The sequence below is a fragment of the Canis lupus genome, chromosome 20, assembly GCF_048164855.1.
Source record: "Canis lupus baileyi chromosome 20, mCanLup2.hap1, whole genome shotgun sequence".
Lineage (NCBI taxonomy): Eukaryota > Metazoa > Chordata > Mammalia > Carnivora > Canidae > Canis > Canis lupus.
Window position 1 is genome coordinate 16,782,082 of NC_132857.1, and position 11,753 is coordinate 16,793,834.

Here is an 11,753-nt window from a genome sequence, read left to right on the forward strand (position 1 = left end):
TCAAGCAAATGGTACCTAGAATTCCTCTAAAGACTAAACTTCTCAAAATGTATTCAAAAGATCACCTCCATCAGAATGTCTTGAGCTCCTAGTTAAAAATGCAAATTTCTCTAGCCTACCCCAGAATGTTGAATCAGAATTTCTGAGGGCAAAGAAATCTGTATTTTAATAATTCCCCCAAATAATTTTTACACATTTTGAAATCTTTTCCCAAGAAAGGTCAAAAGATACTTTCTGGTTCCTGACAGGTGTCAGGCCAAGGGCTCAATACAAATTGAAATGATGCAAGTATTTTGTTATTATCCAAAGTGTGATTATACACCCAGGAATTGCCTGAAACTATCATATATTGGATGGTAGTAAATGTACACTTGCAGAAGTGTGTCCTCAGATATCTACAGAGTTAGATTAGATGATCCTATTTAATGCCAACATAGAAACAAGTTTTAAAATTGTTTCCTATCAGAAACATCCTAAATTTGAAATAAGTTGAGCTTTTAAATAATTTTTCTTTTTCTCTGTTTCACTTAAGGATTACCTTGACTCATGGCTCTTCCTCTCAGTTGCAAAACTAAACATTTGTAGACATGCTGGGCTGTGTCTCTTTTCCAGTTGAATCCATTTGAATCCATGAAGTTATCTGGCTTCTACTTCAAATAATCAAGCAGCATAGGTCTTGTCAAAATTGGCCCAGTCTTGTACAGATAGTTTGTGAAGCATTCAGTAAATCTAATTCAATTGTAAAATTTGTAACCAGAACCCTCATTGGGTGTGTCTCTTTGCAATTGGTTATATTTTTAAACAAAAATGTTTTATGGTGCAATGAATATTCTAACAGTATGTAAGCCAAAACTCAAAGTATGGTAACAACAACAACAACTTTATTCTCTGCTATTTTCCAAGTATACGAATTAACTTTTCTGTCTTAAATTTCATATACTTCTCTAATAATAATAGAGAAACTAATCTGTACCACACTCAGTCTTATTTTTGATAGTACCACATTCTGTGCTGGAAAAAAAGTCAGCATTCCTCCAAATCTGCTGAACTACAAAATTAAAATTATAACTGTATCCCACAGTAGATAGAGGCACTCTCTCACTACAGATAAGCTGACAAAAATGATAAGTTTGCTTGTTAAAATTTCAATGAAAGATACTCAAAAAGTACATGTAATTAATGTATAAGTGATAAGCAAGATAAATAGGAAATGAAGTTTAAATCCCTTCTGCCTTCTGGATATCTGATGTAACTGAAATCCTCCCACAGCATTCATGATGCAAATCTGAGCATGAAGAACATAGAATAACATATGCCAGACCACATAGGCTACCCTATGCCACAATCTAAACAGCTCTCAATTTTAACCCCACATTTCACTGAGAAGAGCATAGCACATGGTGCAGATTCTCTGAGGATACATGTCAAAATCACCAATAGGCCAAATATATTTGAAATATTGTCTACAACACAATATTTTTAAAAAATAATTTGAAGCACATAAGGAAAGATGAGAGAATCTTTTTTGGCTGGTCATATACAGAACAAGAAAGCTTTAAAGGGTCATGGGTTTAAAATGTTTGAAAAACAGGGTTTCACAGGGTCAAGCTAATTAAAGGCATGGCTCCAAGTCCACCTCATTAACTATAGTCATTGGCAGCTCTTGGAGTGTTTAGTTGGGAGATGACTGGGGTTGGCTTCACCTCCTAAATCATCCCTCTAGGATCTTGGAAATCCAGGCTCTATAAAGTTTTTCCCTAGCATACAAAAATCAAATCTGACTGTGTGTCTGTCCACTCCCTTATGTGAGGAAAATGTCTCTCTCTTTTTCCATTGTCTTAGGTCAACATATTCTTTTTGCTTTTAATATATCTCTCTTCCTAGTTTTTAGGGATATAAATTTAGCTTCAGTCTTTTCACTTTCTTATCTCTTTCACATATGTGTGCCCCCCGCCCCCATCGGTCCATTAAAGTTGATCATTTAAATGCAATCTAAGTTATACAAGCCATACCCTCTGCTAGTCATTTGAGCGAACCAATTTATATCAGTAAAATAAAAGAAAGAGGGGAAAAGGACATAGACTATTCTTCTCTTATCTCTTTCTTATTATAGCAAACATTTTTCCAGGGAATGAGGAATAATTGTAAACTACAACTTCAAGAAGACTTTAGAGGGGACACTGCTTAATGCTACAGTTTGTCAGCTCAGAACCACTAAATTTTCAACAATATGAACGTAGCCAACTCTGCAGGAAGTTTCCAGGAGTGGCAGACCTTTCCAAATACCTTTTTTTTTTTTTTCCACGTTAAAAATGTCAGATTACCTAAGGGACCACCAGAAAAAAAATGTTTTGCTATCACTTGGGAGTAGTCTTACGTTATGATCACCTATACAATTATCAATGCCACATTTCTATATTGCATCTTAGTCAAAAGGAAGGCGACACAATATTTATGTACCTCCATGGGATAAAATTTGTAGTGCCTTTTATGAAAGGTGTTTTGCTGAAGCTACAAAAAAATGTAAATCCTCTCTTCTAATGCATCATGATCAATATGTCTGTGACTTTTCTTATGGAACTTTAAAACACACAAAGACCTAAGCTAATTAAATTGCTTCAAAATAACAATTGGGCAGTGGATTATAACCTTTGCACTGTTGATTCATTCATCAACATTGAACACCTATCATATGCCAAGCACTGTGCAAGCTTTGAAGATTTAAAGAAAAATAAACCATGCACTTTTCTTTAAGAAGTGCATGATTTATTGAGATAGACAGACACATAAATAATTATAGTCACTGTGGTAAGTGCTATAATGCAGACATTTGAAAGTTTTATGCAAGTCCAAAGACAAGGCAACACATTACATATTTTTCCTGAGGAAATGAAAAGGGTCTTGAACATGTTCTTTTTTTTTTTCTTTTATTACTTTTTTATTTCAAGTTTTTATTTAAATTCTAGTTAACATATATGGTAAACTTGGTTTCAGGTGTAGAATGTAGTGATTCATCACTCACATATAACGCTCTTGGGTATTGTCTTAAGGCATAAGGAGAGGCTACAATAGTGGTAGGTGTGGGAAAGGGGGAAGGCAGCAGGAGGCACAGAAGTGGAAAGATGTAAGAAGGAAATAGGGCTTCTGGGGACATATTTGAATGTGTTTAGCTTGACTGAGATGTGAAGAGGAAGCTCAATAAGATGACATCAGTAAAGAAAAGTTGGATGGAGCATTCTTGTGAATGCTTGGTAGAGACTACTAATATCACAGAGATCATCGGCTAGGAATGGAGCCATGAAAAAGGCAAAAAGCATTCTGTTGCCATCATTTTAGGATCAGGCTTCTATTCCTAAGCCTCATACTTAAGAAAAATCTTCTTTTGGAGCTTGAGTATTCAAGAATCTTGACCCATGTCTGAAAATTTAATGAGAAGAGTAGAAGTCAAAATATTTCTTTTCAAAGAAATAAGGAGATTTGGGTTTGGTTTTATTTGTTGAAAGAGGAAACTTGTCTCCACCCTTAGAGCAAATTGTTTCCTTGTGGTAAAATCAATTAAGCAGGCTATTAGTTTTTCAAATGAGAAGAAAAACCACAAACTGAAATGCATTTGTTTAAGACTATGTAGATCAAAGGAGCCTTTTACTAAGAAATTAAGGGATAGTCTGTCTATATGGAAGGGAGGGAGAGATTCTCTGAGATACCTTTTTAAAGTATGGATTAAGGTTCACCTGTTGCTTTTTCAAGTATGAATCTCAGCCCACAACCTTTTATTTGTATTACTCCAATTTATTTCAGATTCTCAGCTCTGGGGTGTCAGAAAGCTAAACTTTAGTCTTTTTGATGAGCTCTCATCCCACAACACTGTACTTTATTTCTGGAATCCTCTTCACTGCTAATTTCTGGGGTCAGGTCTTGGGTGGGAGGGAGAAGGTGCAATAGGTTAGTGTCTCTAGTTTTTGGTCATTTGTTTACACAAGATTTTAGAGATGCTTACTACCCTTGTCTGCTGAACTTCTTCTGGGGTGGTGACTACCTGATGCCTTTGGGACATCCCAGGAGCCTGACATCTTTACTCTGTGGTCCAATCTGTATCATAAAACCACTTGTTTCTAAGCTCTTGCTCTCTCATCAATGAGTTGATCATCACATTTTATGACAAACACATTTTGACTAGTTGTAGCATAAAACCATTTCCCTCTAGAGTCTTGCTACCTCCTTGGTCAGGGGATTGAAATCCAGTTGGCCTTTTTTGCCCCCTGAGATTTTTCTAATTTGGACAAACTCCCTTCCTTATGTAGTTGAGAACCTCCACTCACCACCCAATTTCTGTAGCAAAGCCTCTAGATTTAAATAATTTCCTCTTGTTTTTTCTCTCAAGACCATCTATAGTGATTTACTACTTAGAACCTTTATTTTGGAAATTTACAACCTACCATATGCTACCCTTTGGACAAGGAAGTAGTGCACTGGCTATCTATTTGAATGGGGAAAAGAAACAGGGAGAAACCTGTGAAGAGCATGAATTATAATCTTTAATTAATAATAATATATGTAATATATATAATATAATTATATATAATATCATATTATAATAATATTTAATGATTATTTGGACAATCCATCCCCCAGTAAAATCCATGCTTCCTTAAAACAAAATGAATGCTGAATGTTCAACCCTTAAAGTGAACGTGAAACCTATATTTCTGAACTACATGGATTATTTAGGAAAGTATATCTTACATACACAGTATCACCTGGGTTGAAAGTTGAGACTGCAATGCAGAAACGGGAAAAATGTAGAATAAGGAGATGATTGTAAGCAAAGGAAATAGCAGAGAACATTATGAACAATTCAAGAAAAAGACTCTGGAAGTGGTAGAAATAATATCAACTCTGCTACAGCTGACTTACTGTATATTGACACTACTTTATTTTGGTATGCCATATTTGGAAAAATAGTCACAATATCACTAGACTTTTGTAAAGTGAAAAGGAAAAAAATATTTGCCTTCATTTTGGAGCCCTTGAATGAAGAGTCCTTTTATATGCTTACATTATCATTAATGCACAGGAAAACATATGCTATTACTTCAAGTGTTCTGGTTGCCAACATGTACATTTAATATGGTCTGTCTGAATCAGTGTCCATGTGCATTGTTAACAGAAAAAATTTACACTACTTTGGTCTAGAATAATTGAGCCCATTTATACTCAACAGTCTACTGGCAGGTGACCTATATAGCATGCTGGGAGAAATCAGTTTGATATGGGCCTTCCCCTAATGTCTATAGTTACTGGCAATATTTCCCTATTGTTACATCTCTGACCCTTACATCTCATGGAGAGCTTACTCTCCCTTGGCTCTGCTTGGGCAGGATGAACTTTGAAATTAGTTTGACTGTTCTTTAATGGATAGTTATCATATCTTTATCTGATATGATCATTTTAATAATTAATTGTCATGGTATTAGAGTCCTCTCTCTTCATGAATGAGTAAAAGTATAATCTTCTCTGAAAACTGTGCTAAACTTAGGTCACATTAATAGTAATTATTATATAAAGCAATTACTGTATCTTAAAACATGAAATATTCACTTCCATAGAAGGCTGAAATTGAGCAAAAAGTTAATTAAGAACAAAAATGATGAGGTAATAATTCAATACTTCAATATTTTAATCAATGCAAGCTCTTAAACCAAATAATTAGACCCAATACAAAATTTTAGGGCTCAACTTACATGATTTAATAAAGAGATATATTAATGTTTAATGAGTAACATATTTTTCATTGTCTTACCAAAAGAAAAATGTGGCAGTCTATAACTAAGTAAGTAGATCATGTTTTTACAGAATGCCTACAACTCACACTAGGGAGACTGTTTAGAAAGGATTACCTAATAAAAAAGGAGAAAGAACAAGCAGATACTAATGTATATCAATACCAAGCATAACTCAGTTACCCTGTCTGGGAGTCAAAATCTATTACACTCTGGTGAGACAGATGGATTTTCTATTTTCCAATTATAGCCTAGATTTTTACTGAGGTCAATAAACATAAATGTTATGGGCCTTTCATAATATTTTTTCCAGAGAAATATATGTATTTTAAATGTCATGAAGTACATTCCAGTACATAAAAATAGTAGCAAAGATGAAAATTTATGAAATCAGAATCAGAAGCAATAGTCACACCAAAGAAATAATGTTACACATGGAATGACATCTTCCTACATTTAATTATTCTGTAAGCATCCTAATTAGATCAGTAGCTCCCTTTCATAATTTATGCCCACTTTCTAAAAATGTTTTATTTGGTATTAAAAAAAATAAACTGTTAATTTTGAAGGATACTCTTAGGCTTTTTTTTTTCTCTGCACTTTAAGACCAAACAAAATACTGCAATTTCTCACAGACTTGTAATTCTAAGGTTTTTTTAGCTTTTAATTTAAAAAAATTTATAACAGCTGCCAACCTCTACTAAACTTAAAAGACAAGTTCAAAATTATTTTTGAAAATAAATTGCCAACCTGATACTTCAGCACCCTCAAGTTATTTTAGTGTATATCTCCTGCAAACAAAGCTGTTATCCTATAAAACCACAGCACACAACCAAAACACATCTCCAAAACCAGCACATCTCCAAAAGGAGATGAACATTTATACATTACTGTCACTTAATCCTCAGATCCCATTCAAGTTTCTTCAATTGTCCTAATAATGACTTGAATAGCAAAAAATACAGCATATAGTCATTAGCTGCATTTAATTGTCTTGTCTGTTTATTTTCCTTCAGTCTTGAATATTTCCTTAGTCTTTCCTTAACTTTCATGGCCTTGGCATTCTGAAAATTGTAAGCTAATTACTTTGTATAATGTATTCCAATTTGGCCCTAATTAGATTTAGGTTATGGATTTTGATATGGTAATAACATACATTGATTTTGTGTTTCCTCATTGCATCTTATAAAGTGACAAACAATTTCGATCTGTCCCATTACTTGATGTTTATTTTGATCATTTGATTAAGGAAATGTTAGCCAAGTTTTTCTGTTAAGTTATGCTACAACTCTGTAATTAATACATGTCTTATGAGGAGGTAGTTTGAAATGATAAATATCCCATTCTTCATCAAGCTTTCAATATACCCATTAATTGTTTTATTTTAGTATTGACTCACCATATGCTATTTCACTCAATGAATTAAATCCATTATTATTGCTGTTCATTTGATGATCAAATCTTTCCTTATTTAGTAGGACCCCCATTTATTTATTTATTTAGTTAGTTAGTTAGTTAGTTAGTTAGTTAAAAGATTTATTTATTTAATCATGACAGACACTGAGAGAAAGAGAGGCAGAGACACAGGCAGAGGGAGAAGCAGACTCCATGCAGGGAGTTGGATATGGGACTTGATCCTGAGACTCCAGGATCATGCCCTGGGCCAAAGGCAGGCACTAAACTGCTGAGCCACCCAGGGATCCCCAGGACCCCCAATAAAGCAGACTTCTAGGGATTTACCCATTATTTTTTGATCCCACAAACACTCCAGGCTCAACCTGTTCTTTCTTTGCTAAATTTTGATTTAAAATCTAGTATGCTTCTAGGGGCACCTCGGTGTCTCAGTTGGTTAAGTGTCTGACTCTTAATTTCAACTCAGGTCATGATCTTGGGTTGTGAGATTATACCTCACGTGGGGCTCTGTGCTGGGTATGGAGCCTGCTTAAAATTCTCTTTAGTTCTTTATAAAAAAAAACAAAAAATAAAAGCTGGGGTGCTTCGCACTATATCATTTTATTTGTAAATGATTTATACAAATAATAGCAAAGTCTTCCCATTGAGAAGCTAAACCTGCAGGGCAGAATCACACTTCTGGTATAATTCATTTTTATTCATAACACATAGATTGTGTAAGACACCAAAATGCAATCTGAATGAGGCATTATTTCTACCTATCTGGAATTAAACAGTTGGAGACAAAGAAAAACAAAAGAACAAACAAAAAACTAGCAAAAAGAAAAGGTCAGGTCAAGTTCTAAATGCCAAATGACTCATGAAAACTCAATATCAGAACAATGGATAAAAAATTAGAGACACAAGTGCATGTTTTTTTAAAAAATATTTTATTTATTTATTTATTTATTTATTTATTTATTTATTTATTTGAGAGAGAGCAAGAGCTGGGGGCAGGGGAGATTGTCAGCAGAGAGGGAGAAGAAGCAGGCTCCCCATTGAGCAGGGAGCCCTAAGCACAGCTCCATCCCAGGACCTGGAGATATGATCTGAGCCTAAGGCAGACACTGAACTGACTGAGCCACCCAAGCATCCCCATAAATACGTGTTTAATTCTGAAAATGTGTTTTTACCCAGATACTGGAATATATATGTGAAGATGGTATAAAGGATTATTTTCACATTGCAAGTTACAAATAATTTAGAGTAACCAATTTACATGCTACTATTGTCTCTGAAGAGCTCGCACAAAAGGATACAGTAGAGAGGATATCATGAGAGTAAAAAATTTTGCAAATGTCTTAGTTTACACTAAAATATTAGACCTAAGTGGCCACTAAGCCTGTTATTTAGTTTATACTTGCTGTGTCAGAACACACTTCTCAAGAATTGGCAAACCGAATCTGAAATAAATCCAATATGCTAATCTCGGAGAGGAACCAGTTTACTGAGTGATGAGTAAATCCCCCAGAACTGAAGTCTCGAGGAGCCTGCAAATAGGAAGCCTGAGACCCAGGCGCCACAGGATCAGCAGCCAGACCTGCCACGAACAGAAGTAACCATTATGTACTTGTCAGGCTTTATGAGACAGTTCAGATATAAACAGCACTGAGTAGCAGCAAATCCAGTCTTTCCACTCCTCTCTTCTTCTCTATGGCTGTGGCTAAAACCCGCGCCAATGACCACTGAGATTTGTAACACCCTTGTGCCAGTAACACAGGCCAGACGGTCATTAAATTGGATATAAACAAGGCAGGGATTAAAAATGGGGGATGGGCTGTCCGGACCTCCTAGGAAACTATCTGGAGAAACCCCAGATTTCCCAGATGTAATTGTAGGCCCTACAGTTCAAATCCGAAATAAATGAAGGTAATTCCATTTTGGGTGAGGATGGAGAAAAAATAAAAAATTCACACCACTAGACAAATAGGGTAAGTATAGTACGTTTGAAATCTCCCAGGCTCATTCTAACTTTGCACATATTTGTGCATGCATCTCTAACTCTTATTTTATCTCTCCGTCTGTGTATCTATTCACACATGAAGTTGACTAGGATTAATTTAATAATCAGGATATTTTGATTAATTAAATGAATCTTAATTTTATGCAAGAAGACTAAAGAACTCTACGTTAAAAAGACAATAGTTCTCATAAAGTTTTAAAATTACTCTTCAAATTAAGTCCTACTGTGTTTAATGGAAGCAGTTCTTTCAGGGCGCACCACTCAAACCCTCTGTGATCTCATCTGTCTGGGTGGGTCCAGCACAATTGTTCAGGTAACAGTGACCGAAACCAGATTGTAAATCCAGCCACGGAAAAAAACTTCATAGTGCTCCATTATGATAATACATTCTCATAGTGCTAACTACAGAAGCACAATTCTCATTTGGTTAATGAAGCTGAAGCTTCAGAGACCCTTGCTTGCATGGACCACTTACTCAGCACTGAAAGAAGCCCCAGCAATTTTATATTTATCATTGTCTATTATATATCTTAAGTGAAGCCATCCAAATTGTATATTTCAAATCCGAAAAAGAATATGCAAGTAAAAAAATTATTCTAAAAAAAATTTTTAAAAAGTATTCTATTAACTCCTAACCAAATTTATTTCTGGGCAGGGTATACCATTGCTCATTCATTCACTCATTCATTCAAATGCTGTCTATTCAACACTGACCTTGTATTAGGCCTATTGTTGTTGTAGGCTAAAATTTGTGAAAAAAAAGAAAAAAAAATCAGAGAAATGGCTCTTAAAGGTTTGCATTCTGTGGGAGAGGCAGAAACAAAAACATAAAGAATAGGAAGTTAAATTACACAATGGTCCCTGTACTCACCACATGAGTGTTTGCAGGAAAGTAGAAAGACAGTTCAGTAAAAAAAAGGCAGTAAATCATTGAAATGCACATTGAACTTCTGAGTTCTAACTATATTTATATCATTGTTAAGGTGTCTTTTTTGGATAGTGTTGTCTAAATTTACTAGAGGTCTTGGAATATAGCATAATGGGCATAAAGACAGGAAACATTTGGTAAGCTAACATCATTTAAACAAGAAAAAAGTTACTATTCATACTTCAATGCCACATTGTGTTTTGAGAGCATAATGACCCTTCTTAATCAAGTTGTGGAAAGCCGTCAAATGCTGTCCAAATTTAGCTGTTACTTCAAAGCTAAGGAGGATGTGTTTTTTGGTCTTCACTAGGTATCTAGACTTTTCTCTGGTAGTCTGAAATCTCAGTTCACTCTAGTATATACACTTTTCTTGCTAATGTCTATTGAGTTCTCAAGATGAAGTTAGAAATAGAGCAACATAGTATTAGACTTCTTTAAATGTCATGCACTTTGATTTGACCAATAATTGATTAACAAGCTCATGAATGCCAGATCAGGATTTCATTCAAACACCATGTGAATTGTAAATCTCTTCTAAAATAAGTTATATATGATACATACACAGTATCAGGCTCTCTGTTGACATTAAGGCCAAATTTAAACCAAAAGCAATTCCAATAAAAGTTGACAATTTTTCAAATGACATATATAATAAACCTGATTTTAAAACTACTGCCTTAATGATTAACAGAAAGAATAGCATTTGTAAACTTTAGCTATATGAAGAGTACATTTGTCTCCCTCATAACAAGCATGTTCTTGAAATAGAGGCATAATCTTGGGTAATTATTCATTTGAGAGTCATAAATTCAGTACCTAAAATGCATCAAGTAATAGGCTAGGCTCCTTTCACATTAAGCTTGAAAACCAGTGGAGATAGACACCTAAATGCAAAAATTATAACACAGGACAGAAAGTATCGTCATCTAAGAACAAAATGTGGTCACAGCACAGTGAGCGTGGAGCCACTCTGCCACAGACCATGAGGTGATTCTCTAAGAGGAAATGCCAATTTTTATTGACATTTCTATTTTTTTAGGGAAAAAATTGGAGCTTTCAGATGAAGAAGGAGAAATATTTTTAGGGCAGGGAAACAGATCGCAAAGTGACATGCAGTCATGGCAAAGCCTGGTGTACACAGGGAATGGATGACAGATTTGGTGGCTAGATTTCAGAAATGGTTCCAGCAGGTGGTAGGGTAAACTGCAGTCAGACTGGAGTGCAGGACACAGTCCTGTGGACAACAGAATGCCAAGGGAGGTTTGAAGCCAAAAAATGGCATAACCGGAATCTGTAGACAGACAATGCTTTGGCGATGTGGGAAATTAAATATATTTCCATAGGAGAAAAATGAAAAGAAACATAATCTGATGGGAGGCATTGATACCAGCCTCATAAGAGATGGTATGGGTCTGACCTAAAGGCAGTGGACATAAGGATGGAGAGGAGACATCAGGTTTTTAAGACGATGCAGAGGTAGATTCTCTGGTATTGACTGCCAAGTTTATGGAAGTCATGAGGTAGTGGAAGGAATCACTTAGAAGATATCTGCTGTTCAAAAGATTTAGGATTCTCCTGATGAGACATAGAGTACAATGAGACTAGAAAGAAAATCTGAAAAAAAATAAGA